The sequence below is a fragment of the Bufo bufo genome, chromosome 9 (genome assembly GCF_905171765.1).
Source record: "Bufo bufo chromosome 9, aBufBuf1.1, whole genome shotgun sequence".
Taxonomy (NCBI): domain Eukaryota; kingdom Metazoa; phylum Chordata; class Amphibia; order Anura; family Bufonidae; genus Bufo; species Bufo bufo.
Genome location: NC_053397.1, coordinates 162,887,702 through 162,902,541, shown reverse-complemented (window position 1 = coordinate 162,902,541; position 14,840 = coordinate 162,887,702). Strand labels below are relative to the sequence as shown.

The following is a 14,840-nucleotide window of genomic DNA, read 5'->3' as shown; positions in this document are numbered from 1 at the left end:
CTACTGGACATCGCCAACAGGGACCCAGCCCCACAAAGGCAGCTTCAAAGAGTTCCCTGGCATGGCACTTCTTTAAACAATGTCCTACCGACAAGACCCGAGTGACTTGCACGCTCTGCCATCAGAGCCTGAGGCGAGGCATTAACGTTCTGAACCTCAGCACAACCTGCATGACCAGGCATCTACATGCAAAGCATGAACTGCAGTGGGGTACACACCTTAAAAACCAGGCACTCGCTGAGGCTCCCCCTGCTCCCTCTACCGCTGCTGCCTCGGCTTCCGCCTCGAGAGGAATGTTGCCACCTGCCGAGCAGCAAACAGAGGATGTGCCACCGACACCACCACCACCGCCACCGTCAACTAGCGTCTCCACTATATCACACAGCAGCGTTCAGCTCTCAATATCTCAAACCTTAGAGAGGAAGCGCAAATTCCACCCGAGTCACCCTCGAGCCCTTGGCCTGAACGCCAGCATTTCTAAACTGCTGGCCTTTGAAATGCTGTCATTCCGGCTGGTGGACACAGACAGCTTCAAACAGCTGATGGCCATGGCTGTCCCGCAGTATGTGGTTCCCAGCCGCCACTACTTCTCCAAGACAGCCGTGCCTTCCCTGCACATGCAAGTGTCCGATAAAATCAAGTGTGCACTGCGCAACGCCATTTGTGGCAAGGTCCACCTAACCACAGATACGTGGACCAGTAAGCACGGCCAGGGACGCTATATCTCACTAACTGCACACTGGATGAATGTAGTGGCGGCTGGGCCCCCGGCGGACAGTTCCTTGGCGCACGTCCTTCCGCCCCCTAGGATCGCAGGGCATCATTCTCTGCCTCCTGTAGCCTCCTCCTCCTACTCGGCTTCCTCCTCCACTGCTTCCACCAGCTCATCCGGTCAGCCACACACCTTCACCACCAACTTCAGCACAGCCCGGGGGTAAACGTCAGCAGGCCATTCTGAAACTCATATGTTTGGGGGACAGGCCCCACAGCGCAAAGGAGTTGTGGCGGGGTATTGAACAACAGACCGACGAGTGGTTTCTGCCGGTGGGCCTCAAGCCAGGCCTGGTGGTATGCGATAATGGGCGAAATCTCGTGGCAGCTCTGGGACTAGCCGGTTTGACGCACATCCCTTGCCTGGCGCATGTGCTGAACTTGGTGGTGCAGAGGTTCATTCACCACTACCCCAACATGTCAGAGCTGCTGCATAAAGTGCGGGCCGTCTGTGCGCGCTTCCGCCGTTCACATCCTGCCGCTGCTCGCCTGTCTGCGCTACAGCGGAACTTCGGCCTTCCTGCTCACCGCCTCATATGCGACGTGCCCACCCGGTGGAACTCCACCTTGCACATGCTGGAGAGACTGTGCGAGCAGCAGCAGGCCATAGTGGAGTTTCAGCTGCAGCACGCTCGCGTCAGTCGTACTGCCGAACAGCACCACTTCACCACCAATGATTGGGCCTCCATGCGAGACCTGTGTGCCCTGCTGCGCTGTTTCGAGTACTCCACCAACATGGCCAGTGGCGATGACACTGTTATCAGCGTTACAATACCACTTCTATGTCTCCTTGAGAAAACACTTAGGGCAATGATGTTAGAGGAGGTGGCCCAGGTGGAGGAGGAGGAGGAGGATGAGGGCTCGTTTCTAACACTTTCGGGCCAGTCTGTTCGAAGTGGCTCAGAGGGAGGTTTGTTTAAGCAGCAGAGGACAGGTTCACAAGTCGCCAGCCAAGGCACTGTACTGGAGGACGAGGAGGATGAGGAGGAGGAGGTGGAGGGGGACGAGGATGACGCAAGTTCACAGCGGGGTGGCAGCCCAGGCCCATCACTGGTGCGTGGCTGGGGGGATACGGTGGACGATGACGATACGCCTCCCACAGAGGACAGCTTGTCCTTACCCATGGGTAGCCTGGCCCACATGAGCGAATATATGCTCCAATGCCTGCGCAACGACAGCAGAGTTGCCCACGTTTTAACGTGTGCATACTACTGGGTGGCCACCCTGCTGGATCCCCGGTATAAAGACAATGTGCCCACTTTAATTCCTGAACTGGAGCGCGACCGTAAGATGCGCGAGTACAAGCGCACGCTGATAGAGGCGCTCTCAAGAGCATTCCCACATGTCACAGGGGAACAGGTGGAAGGTGAAGGCAGAGGAGTGGCAAGAGGTCGCCAACGCAGCTGTGTCACGGCCAGCTCATCTGAGGGCAGGGTTAGCATGGCAGAAATGTGGAAAAGTTTTGTCTCCACGCCACAGCTATCTGCACCGACACCTGATACGGAACGTGTTAGCAGGAGGCAGCATTTCACTAACATGGTTGAACAGTATGTCTGCACACCCCTCCACATCCTGACGGATGGTTCGGCCCCATTCAACTACTGGGTTTCGAAATTGTCCACGTGGCCAGAGTTAGCATGTTATGCCTTGGAGGTGCTTTCCTGCCCGGCGGCCAGCGTTTTATCTGAACGCGTATTCAGCACGGCAGGGGGCGTCATTACTGACAAGCGCAGCCGCCTGTCCACAGCCAACGTGACCTTCATAAAGATGAACCAGGCATGGATCCCACAGGACCTGTCCCTCCCTTGTGCAGAGTAGTCCTTATTAACTGCCTAAAACATGTCTTGTTGTGCTACGGGCCACTTCTTTATTTGATACAAATTTTATGAAACCCACAGTTGAATGAAACTCTTCTCTGTCTGGGCGCCGGGGCCTAACCAGATGAAAGTGGCCGGTTAAACTAACGGATGACATGAAGCCATAACCTCTGCCATGCTACCTCTGTCTTCTGTCTGGGTGCTGAGGCCTAAGTCAAATAAAGCGGTCTTCTGCTGTGCTGGGGGATATGAAGCTAATCTCTGACCTCTCTCCTCTGTCTGGGTCCAAAGGCCTAAATCACTGAAAGAGGCCTTCTCCTGTGGTGGTTGATATGATGCCTGATTCTCTGATGTGGAACCTCTCTCCTCTGTTTGGGTGAAGGGGTCAAAGTAACTAAATGGTGGCTTCTCCTGTGGTGGCTGATATGATGCCAGAATATGTGCTGTGGTGCCTCTCTCCTCTTCCTGGGTGCAGGGGTCAAAGTAACTAAATGGTGGCTTCTCCTGTGGTGGCTGATATGATGCCAGAATATGTGCTGTGGGCCTCTCTCCTCTTCCTGGGTGCAGGGGTCAAAGTAACTCAATGGTGGCTTCTCCTGTGGTGGCTGATATGATGCCAGAATATGTGCTGTGGTGCCTCTCTCCTCTGTCTGGGTCCAAAGGCCTAAATCACTGAAAGAGGCCTTCTCCTGTGGTGTGTGATATGATGCCTGAATATGTGCTGTGGTGCCTCTCTCCTCTTCCTGGGTGCGGGGGTCAAAGTAACTCAATGGTGGCTTCTCCTGTGGTGGCTGATATGATGCCAGAATATGTGCTGTGGGGCCTCTCTCCTCTTCCTGGGTGCAGGGGTCAAAGTAACTCAATGGTGGCTTCTCCTGTGGTGGTTAGTATGATGCCAGAATATGTGCTGTGGGGCCTCTCTCCTCTTCCTGGGTGCAGGGGTCAAAGTAACTAAATGGTGGCTTCTCCTGTGGTGGCTGATATGATGCCAGAATATGTGCTGTGGGGCCTCTCTCCTCTTCCTGGGTGCAGGGGTCAAAGTAACTCAATGGTGGCTTCTCCTGTGGTGGCTGATATGATGCCAGAATATGTGCTGTGGTGCCTCTCTCCTCTGTCTGGGTCCAAAGGCCTAAATCACTGAAGAGGCCTTCTCCTGTGGTGTGTGATATGATGCCTGAATATGTGCTGTGGTGCCTCTCTCCTCTTCCTGGGTGCGGGGGTCAAAGTAACTCAATGGTGGCTTCTCCTGTGGTGGCTGATATGATGCCAGAATATGTGCTGTGGTGCCTCTCTCCTCTTCCTGGGTGCGGGGGTCAAAGTAACTCAATGGTGGCTTCTCCTGTGGTGGCTGATATGATGCCAGAATATGTGCTGTGGGGCCTCTCTCCTCTTCCTGGGTGCAGGGGTCAAAGTAACTCAATGGTGGCTTCTCCTGTGGTGGCTGATATGATGCCAGAATATGTGCTGTGGTGCCTCTCTCCTCTTCCTGGGTGCAGGGGTCAAAGTAACTCAATGGTGGCTTCTCCTGTGGTGGCTGATATGATGCCAGAATATGTGCTGTGGTGCCTCTCTCCTCTTCCTGGGTGCGGGGGTCAAAGTAACTCAATGGTGGCTTCTCCTGTGGTGGCTGATATGATGCCAGAATATGTGCTGTGGTGCCTCTCTCCTCTTCCTGGGTGCAGGGGTCAAAGTAACTAAATGGTGGCTTCTCCTGTGGTGGTTGATATGATGCCTGATTCTCTGCTGTGAAACCTCTCTCCTCCATCTGGGTGTAGGGGTCAAAGTCTTTCAAAGTCGCCTTCTCCTGTGCTGATTGATATAAAGCTGATGGTTGTGCCATCTGACATGGTTGCCAGGGTCTGATTCAATGGGGGCCTACTCCTGTGGTGGGTGATCTAAATGCCTGATTCTCTGCTGTGAAACCTCTCTCCTCCGTCTGGGTGTAGGGGTCAAAGTCTTTCAAAGTCGCCTTCTCCTGTGCTGATTGATATGAAGCTGATGGTTGTGCCATCTGACATGGTTGCCGGGGGTCCCATTAAATTGGGGCCTACTCCTGTGGTGGGTGATCTAAATGCCTGATTCTCTGCTTTGAAACCTCTCTCCTCCGTCCGGGTGTAGGGGTCAAAGTCTGTCAAAGTCGCCTTCTCCTGTGCTGATTGATATAAAGCTTATGCTTATGCCATCTGACATGGTTGCCGGGGTCTGATTCAATGGTGGCCTACTCCTGTGGTGGGTGATCTAAATGCCTGATTCTCTGCTGTGTAACCTCTCTCCTCCGTCTGGGTGTAGGGGTCAAAGTAACTAAATGGTGGCCTACTCCTGTGGTGGGTGATATGATGCCTGGTTCTCTGCTGTGGGACCTCTCTCCTTTGTCTGGGTGCTGTGGTCAAAATAATAGTAAGTGACCTTCTCCATTGGTGGGTGACTTGAAGCCTGATTCTGTGCTATGGGACCTCACTCCAATTAATATTGTTTAATTTTTATTTATTTTATGTTAACTCATCATTTCCCTATCTACATTTGTTTGCAGGGGATTTATCTACATTTTGCTGCCTTTTGCAGCCCTCTAGCCCTTTCCGGGTGTGCTTTACAGCCTTTTTAGTGCCCAAAAGTTCGGGTCCCCATTGACTTCTATGGGGTTCGGGTTCGGGATGAAGTTCGGGTCGAGTTCGGATCCCGAACCCGAACATTTTTCGAAAGTTCGGCCGAACTCGTCGAACCCGAACATCCAGGTGTTCGCTCAACTCTAGTCCAGAGTTATTTTGGGAAAAGGAAATCATGCCCAGTAAAGGTTACACAGAATTGTCTATGGGTGATCCAGAAGTAAAAGTTGTACAAACATTGAGCACTGCTGCCAAGTGTCGAGTTGACATACTTGAAAGACTAGCCACATGTTCAAAATGGAATACAGTCATAAACGTAGTAGCTCGAATTCAACGTTTGGCAAAGGGAATTAGAAAAAAGGAATTGTTAAATGTAGAAGAAAGAATGAAAGCTGAAGAAACAGTCATAAGACTCATTCAACAGAGATTCTACAGTGAAGAGTTGAAGAGACTTAATCAAGAACCTAAAAGGCTTCCAAACTAACACCCATTGTACAAGCTTAATCTTGTTCTGCAGGATGGTATACTGAAGGTGGGAGGGAGACTGGAAAATGCATCGTTACCTAGCAGAGTGAAGCATCCAGCAATTCTACCCAAAAACTCTACCTTCACAAGATTGATTATTGATCACTACCACAACATATCCTTGCATCAAGGAAGAAGCTTTACCCAAAGCTGTTTGAGACAAAGTGGTTACTCGATTGTGAAAGGAAGCAAAGTTATAGCAAAGTATATAAGTAAATGTGTAGTCTGCAGAAAGGCACGTAGACCTACAGAAGAACAAAGAATGGCAGATTTACCGGAAGATTGTGTAAACCCATCACCACCATTTCTTTATAGCGGAATGGATTGTTTTGTCCCATTCATCACCAAACAGAACAGCAAGGAGTACAAGAGATATAGACTAATATTTATATGTCTGAGTTCCAGAGCAATTCACCTGGAAATGTTAGAAGATATGTCAACCGACGCATTCATCAACGCCTTGAGATGTTTCATAGTCATTAGAGGTACAGTCAGAGAGCTTAGATCTGACCAAGGATCTAATTTTGTCGGAGCAAAGTATGAATTGCAGAAAGCTCTAAAAGAGATTGATAAAGAAAAAGTAACTGAGTATTTGTTAGAGAAATAGTGTGATTTTCATATGAATGCTCCACATGCAAGCCGTACAGGAGGAGTTTGGGAAAGACAAATCAGAACTGTGAGAAATGTGTTAAGTTCAGTGTTGAAAATGAAGAATAGATTCACTTAGGACCCTATTCTATGAAGTAATGTCTATTGTTAACAGTCGTCCACTCACAGTTAATAACATCAACGATCCAACAAGTTTGGACCCTTTAACTCCCAACCATCTACTTCACCTTAAGTCGGATTACATTCAGCCACCGCCTGGCAAGTTCACCAAAGAGGATTTATATGCTAAAAGGAGATGGCGAAAAGTTCAATATCTATCAGAACAGTTTTGGAATAGATGGAGGAAACAGTACTTAGACAATCTTATGCTAAGAAGTAAATGGCAAACACCCAGAAGAAATGTCCAAGTTGGTGACATAGTGTTAGTGAAAGAAGAAGATTTACCTAGAAGTCAATGGAAATTGGCCAAAGTTCTAGAAGTTCAAAAGGATGAATACAAACTAGTAAGAAGAGTGTTGTCACAAAGAGTCAAAACTTGACAAAAAAGGAAAACTTTTCACTACTCCACTCAAGTTGAAACGTCCTATACAGAAGTTAGGTGCTCTACTTGAGAGTGATAAAAGACACTTGAGAGGTGAGAACCTGATAGAAAATTCCTCAAATTCATGTTCTAGTCCTACCACTAAGAACATAGAATTATAGGTAATTTTGGTGGGAGTGTAGCTGGCCAGCTAAGACCTGTCCTAGGTTGCTAGTATAGCTTATATGTGTATACAGCTAGACCTGCCAATAGCCTTAATACAGTACCTATGTTTATGTGTTAAAGACAAAAGCAGAGTTATTTACTGTGACATCATGTTTTGGATGTCATATAACTTTTATAGTTTGTGTTCACAGAAGCAGAAAAAGATAATATGCCTTTAAGATTCATTTTGTAATGTAAGGTAAGCTCAGTGACACAGCAGAAACAACAGAAAGCATAGTGTTATTCTGTTGTTGCTGGGCAGAAGTCTAGACCAATCACAGCCATCCTCACACACAGCCTGTCTGGGAATTCCCCCAGCTCCTGCTGCTAGAATCATTATTCACCAGAGACAGGCGCTGAAGAGACATTCACTCTACTGAAAGCTGTGTTTTTATGGGAACAAGAGGCCAAAATAGTTCCACCAGTTGCAAACTGTGAACTACTTAACAAACCATACAAATTGCAACCATTCCAGATCATACTCAACCAATCTACAAATAGTTACTGCAAACTGCAAACCAAGTTTAGCCAGTAGAACTGTTACATCTCATATATACCTCTCAGAGAGATCATAAAGTGCTTAAATAACTTAAAGTGACAGTACAGATACTGAAGAGAGAAATATATACACCATTTTATGTTGAATGACAAGATTGAACAGTTGAACCACCATCTTATGCATACCGCCTGTGGCCTGTGGTTTTGGAGGGGCCTGGCTACCAGCCTCTTGCCCCAGGATTATGGGCCCTCTCATTAGCCCATGCAAAACTTAAACCCCATGGCGATTTGACTGTGTTTGCGGGATCTGAGCGCTCAGATCCTAGCCATATGGGGACCTGTGGGGTTTTGAGATGTGTGACAGAACCATCTGTCTGTGTAATTGTATTTTATGTTATGTGAGGGTACCCAGTTAGCTCATTTTATTGTATTCATGTTGTCTGAGTGCCATTCACCTAATAATATGCACTCAGACTTGAGCTGTCTGGGAATGTGTTAAATGTCTGTGTATTGAAAAGGGTGGGACATTGTATGTTTGAGTAAGTGATGTCTGTTCCATTGTCCCCACGTGTGTATTGGCCATTCCCCTTTGTCCTGAGAGATAATTGGATTACTTCTCGGGTTTTTCCAGGGCAGAGAGGAGGAAACCATGATGCATTGTGGGGATGTGTTGTAACATATTGATTGGTAGTATTTCAAACCCCTGTGGGCAGTACTATGTTTTTGGTTTGTAAATAAAAGAGGCTGTACGTGAAGTACAGGCAGTTCCTGTTTTACCCTTTATCATGTTGAGGCTGATGTTTGGGTAACTGATCGACGCGGGGGATTGCTATACGCTGGGAGATTTGCTATACTCCCCTGGCTATAACTACTAGCTCTTTTAAGAGCTGTTCCTGCTCTCTGGTTTTAGGAGAGGTTCCCCCACTGGAGCCTGGAGCCTTGTCATAGGTCCAGGGTGGGTAGGAGACGGTGAGACCTCAACCAAGCTTCGGCGGTTCGTGGGGTCTGCAGTGCGTACGGTGTCAAGTGGAGTGCTTGGAGTCCTCGGAAAGCACTAGGAGCATCTATTAAACGGAGGTACCCGGTCGGGGTGCTAGGCGTTCCGTTACACCGCCATTTAATGAATTTTTATTCAACACGTGCTTTGTACATGGACTATCTGTTGCGGAGGCGGCAGTGTTATATATATATAAAGTAAAGTTGAAGTTAATAAAGAAGTTATTTCAAGCCTTTGGTGTGCTCTTTAAACCTACTGTTTCCATAGAACAGCACTAGAGGAATTACAGTGTAATAGACAGTCTGGTTAGACTAAAAGTCAGAGATATCAAAATTCTTCTAATGCCATAGCACTAAAGGCACTTCATAGTGCTGTACCTGCTACACTTCAAGAGCTGATAAAGAAAACTAGACGGTTGGATTTTGTTCTTTAACCCCTTAAGGACTGGGCCATTTTTCACCTTAAGGACCAGACAGATTTTTGCAAATCTGACATGTGTCACTTTATGTGGTGATAACTTTAAAACGCATTTACTTATCAAAGCCATTCTGAGATTGTTTTCTCGTCACATATTTTACTTCATGACAGTGGTAAAATTGGGTCAAAAAAATTCATTTTTATTTATAAAAAAATACCAAATTTACCAAAAATTCGCAACTTTCCAAATTTCAATTTCTCTGCTTTTAAAACAGTAAGTGATACCTCCTAAAATTATTACTTTACAATCCCCAAATATCTACTTCATGTTTTGAATTCATTTTGTGAATGCCATTTTATTTTTTGGGGACGTTTGAAGGCTTATAAGTTTAGAAGAAAATCTTGAAATTTTTCAGAAAATTTCCAAAACCCACTTTTTAAGGACCAGTTCAGGTCTTGAGGCTTACATAATAGAAACCATCCAAAAATGACCCCATTTTAGAAACTACACCCCTCAAGGTATTCAAACTGATTTTACAAACTTTGTTAACGCTTTAGATGTTCCACAAGAATTTATGGGAAATGGAGATGAATTTCAGAATTTCACTTTTTTGGCAGATTTTCCATTTTAATAATTTTTTGTTCCACAAGTTTCAGAATTTCACTTTTTTGGCAGATTTTCCATTTAATAATTTTTTTCCGCTAACAAAGCAAGGATTAACAAGCCAAAGTAAAGTCAATATTTATTGCCCTGATTCAGTAGTTTACAGAAACACCCCATATGTGGTCAAAAACTGCTGTATGGCCACACGGCAGGGCGCAGAAGGAAAGGAATGCCATATGGTTTTTGGAGGGCAGATTTCACTGGGATAATTTTAACTTGCCATGTCACATTTGAAGACCCCCTGATGCACCCCTAGAGTAGAAACTACAAAAAAATGACCCCATTTTGGAAACTACGGGATAAGGTGGCAGTTTTGTTGGTACTATTTTAGGGTACAGATGATTTTTGTTTGCTCTATATTACACTTTTTGTGAGGCAAGGTAACCAAAAATAGCTGTCTTGCCACGGTTTGAAATTTTTGTTATCTAGAACGTTCATCTGTCAGGTTAGATCATGAGCTATTTTTATAGAGCAGGTTGTTACGGATGCGACAATACCAAATATTTATTTTACATAATAAGCATTTTTATACAGTAGGTTTTTATGGACGCAGCGATATCTAATATGTATACTTTTTTTTTTTACCTTTAACACAATAAAAGCATTTTTGAAACTAAAAAAATCATGTTTTAGTGTCTCCATAGTCTGAGAGCCATAGTTTTTTTATATTTTGGGCGATTGTCTTATGTAGGGCTCATTTTTTTTGCGGGATGAGGTGACAGTTAGATTAGTACTATTTTTGGGCGCATACACCTTTTTGATCGCTTGGTGTTGCACTTTTAGTGATGTAAGGTGACAAAAATAGCTTTTTTTTTGCACTGTTTTTATTTCTCATTTTTTATGGTGTCTATCGGACGGGGTTAGATCATGTGATATATTTATAGAGCCAGTTGTTACGGACACGGCGATACCTAATATATGCGGTTTTTCATTTTTTTTTCTTTTTTATTATAAAATCAGTGGAAAGGGGCGTTTTTTTTTTTTTTTTTTGAAACTTTATTTCTGTCCCACTCTGGGACTTCAACTTTTGGGGGTCTGATCTCCTCTGATCAGACCCCCAAAAGTTGAAGTGAGTAGTATTCAAAGAGGTTGCCTAGGAGACCCAGCCTGAGGCTGGATCTCCTCCGCACCCGTAGAAGGCAGGTCCCGTGCAGGGCATTGGGCAGCCTCTGCATGGCATCGGGCTGCCTTGTCACGCATGGAGCCCCCGCCAGAGCAGCACGGGGACTCGATGCGATCACTCACCCGCCGCAAAACTACTTCTATGTCGCGGTCAACGCGGACCGCGGCATAGAAGGAGGTAATCCGCCGGCATCGCTGTTTACAGCAATGCCAGCGGATACAGCAGGGGCCTGGCTACCAGGGACTGCCGGACCCTGCAGTGATCGTTCATCCTGCCGTGCATGTACGGCGGAATGCATTCTAGCAATGCATCCCCGCTGTACATGCACGGCATTCTGCGTTAAGAGGATAAGGTAAGTAAAAGTGTGACTGATATGTCGTCTATGTATTAGAATGTTATGTATTAGAAGTTTTATACGTGTCAGCTCCACAGTCTCGTATAACACAAATAGTCTTGTACGGTCAGTTAGTAAATTGACCTGCATTATAAGTATGCCTTTAATGCACAGAGATCTTAATATGTGAGATTCAACCTGCTTTAATGTTAAAGGGGTTGTCTCACTTCAGCAAATAGAATTTATTATGCATAGAAAGTCAATACAAGCCACTAGATAATGTCTTGGGATTGTCCATATTGTTCCTTTACTGGCTGGATTTATTTTTTCCATCACAGTATACACTGCTCATTTCCATGGTTACGAGTCGACCACCCTGATCAATAAAAGTCAGTGGCTGCGGCCTGCGCCTACACACTATAGGAAAAATCACTAGCCTATGTGCACTCCCACGGTCCTGGACACCAGGGAGGTCTATGCGTTTTGCTATATTGCTCAAGAACGGCCACCACTGATGAATTGTAGGTGGTTGTAAGTATGGAAACAAGCAGTATATTATGGTGATGGAAAATTAATAAATCCAGCAAAGGAGGCAATATGGATAATAATATATTAAGTGCCTTGTATTAACTTTCTCTACATGAAAAATGCCACTTGCTGAGTGAGATAACCCTTTTAACTACTTCCAAACATGAGTCCAATTAAATATACTAGTATGAGAAGAAAAATTAACCACCTACAAAAATTTGATAGTGGGCTTTGATAACGTATTCTGTAAATTTTTTGTAGCCTATCAGCTATATATGGATTATAACAGCTGTTTAAGTTAGTCTGTATGTGTATTGCATTATTGTTGGGTTGTTGGAGATAGTCCTTTATGCTCTTTTTTTTTTTGTGTATTTTTACATTTCTACCTTTTGGGTTGTGTTCCGGGTTTACAAACTCCAGTTAAGACATTGTTTTCCACTATAAACCGGATGCTATGATGTTTTAGCTTTCATTTGCAGAACTAATTTTATTTTGGCTGCAATCACCTGTAGAAGATTGAATAGCTTTGAATATCTATTGGTCATACGCCTCTGTTGCTTGAAGCCCCAATGGCTGGAAGACCACAGGAGCCACCAATGTTTCTTCTTGGTCCCCATTGGAGCACCAATATTTTGGATGACCCCCCAAATGATGTAAATGAGTAATAAATGCAGATTATTTTTGACCATTGTGAAGATGTAGCCAAGTCTGCTATGTGGAAACAACCTGCTATTAAAGACATGCATCCACCATTTTTGCTGCCTACCAGAGTTGTACTGCAGCCCAGCAGGACCAATCGGAATTGTAGCTGAAAGCTAGACAGTGTTCAGCAAGGTAGGCAAATGTATTGGAGGTGCCTCTTGGTGTTTCTGCATTTTGTTTTGACTTGATGCTCATGATGCTTTGCATTCCCTTCACAGATTACCTACTAGTCTGCCTATGTTAAAACACTGCTGCCAGCTGTCAAGGTCTACAAAGAGAAACTGTCAACAATTTCATGTTGCCCAATCTGAGGGCAGTAAGGTATTGACAGAGTCCCTGTATCCAGCATGCTATCACTTTTTGTTGTCTAGCCAGCAATTTTAAAATGATCCTTACCATCCATGAACTCACTAGTCCTGGATATGCATAATTGGCTCTTCCCCACCCACCAGCCACTGATTGACAGCTGGAAAACATTTGTCAGGCAGGTGGAAGGAGTCAAGATAAGCTTATGAATATCGAGGACTACTGGGCTCACGCTCATGAATATTCATGACTACACACTTGGCAGAGAGGATTATTTTATGAACACAATTGCACCTATGTGAATAAGGGCTGGTTCATATTTGCGTTGAATTCTGAACCGTTATGTGCCTATAGACACATATTAGAACAGAGAAAAACAGAATGCCCCTTCTCTTTTGCGTTCCGTCCTAGAATAACGTTATATTCCACAAAGAAACCTATAACAGAATTTCGAATGCGAACCAGCCCTAAGCTATACCTCAATTGATCCAGGGACTGTGCCACTACCATAAAATGCCTTCAGAAAGGGCAGCATGAAGTTAGTGCTTGCCTTTAAATTCTGATACGACTTATTTTTCATTTTCTGTTTGACTGGCTGCGTCTCTTTGTCAAGTAAAATCATATTGAACTATAACTTACATATGATCGATGAATACATACTGTTTCCGGTTTTAAAAATGTATGCTTTTTTATGCTACTTTTGTGTGGTTTAACCTAGTGGAAGATATACATCATGATGCCATAACTGAACAACAGCAAACAAAGAAAAAAATGGGCACAGCCCGTGAAATATCGTTATGGGAGTAAAATATATATCTATGAGAATGGTACAGACAGAGTGATTGGCTCCACTTTCTAAAGTGAAGTATGGACCCCTTTAGCTACTGCTGATCTGCTTCCAGCATCCACTGGTGGAATCCATTATATATATAAGATGGAAGAGTGTACAGTCTACGACCACTCAGGACCTTTGAAATGTTGTGTGGTTAGTAGTGCTGACAAAATGAGGACACTCGGAACTTCACAATGAACAAGAATTAAAGTTTTATTATTAGAACATGTTTTGTGTCTTAAAGGGGTTATCCCATGACTAATGTAAAAAATTAAAATGAAATTAATTAATAAAAAATTAAAGTATCACAATGCACATTCCTTGTATGTATTTTTTTTTTAATTGGAAACATGCGGTATGCCAGACCTTGCAGCAGGGGGAATATGTGTGAGGTCACGGTGTGAGCTATAGGTGGGCCGAGGTAAATACAGTTCTGGTTACTCGCGGTTTGTCATCCCTGGCAGGCTCACATATGTGAAAAGGAGAATGGCACAAGGATTCTCTGGGCACGCTCTGGTGTAAGCGACACTGGCCAGATGTGGGTTTTGAGGTGCCTTGGTGGTCTGTATTAATGTTCCAGTGGCAAGGTCCCTTGTAGTCGTGGCGCCAGTACCTTTTGTATGGGGGGTACAACCATTTACTGTTGTATTAATAGAGGAACTGAGTCTGAGGCAAGCAGGTGAAACTCCAAATGGCACTTTACTGATGATGACCTCTTGATTACAATACATCCATTGGCATTAAACAGGTCTCTTGATACAATCCGGCATTAAGCACAATCTCCCATACATATGGGAAAAGGGAAATGCAAATCCTCAATGAAGTACAGGCTCTTGTAATACATAAGAAGACTACTGCTCGAACTAGGCTGGTAATAATGAAAGTCTTACACTGGTAACAACTCCGGCCTGATTCTAATCCTTGAATAAAAGGTGCTTTTCTGAATCCTGAAACTTCTATTCCAATGCTGTTCTGACAGTTGGCCTGACTGTCCTCAGGATTTAAACTGGAGATGTAGATGCTTCAAGCTATCTCCTACACCTAATACAAAGGTGCCTAATAAGTCCTCAGGTAATGACCATCTTGCTAATCCTTTGTCTTGCATAAACGTGATAATTCCTTAAATACTCGGCTGCATACAGTTTAGACATTGGTCACCCTGGAAGATCGATCTATAGGAGTGGATTGCTCACCTCTAGGTAGAATACTTGCAGGCCTTAACCCTGGGTTATGGAACCAACAGGGACAGAGTAGAGAGGCTAGGAAGGGGCCTCCCTTCAGATATTCAGCTACATGGCTGTTGCTTTCTTGAAGGCTCATGAGAGAACTGCATTCAACTGAACTCACTTGGATTTTACCTGAGCTCTTC

General features: G+C 44.8%; 1 long non-coding RNA gene across 1 annotated transcript in view; it reads left to right on the top strand.

The window, feature by feature from the left end:
• The window catches only part of LOC120978655, a 58,864-nt gene extending 46,671 nt beyond the window's left edge, over nucleotides 1-12,193 (top strand). Inside the window, exon 3 of the long non-coding RNA XR_005774154.1 lies at nucleotides 12,111-12,193. This is a non-coding gene — a long non-coding RNA (uncharacterized LOC120978655). The remainder of the gene's footprint in view (nucleotides 1-12,110) is intronic.
• Nucleotides 12,194-14,840: the final 2,647 nt, after the last annotated feature.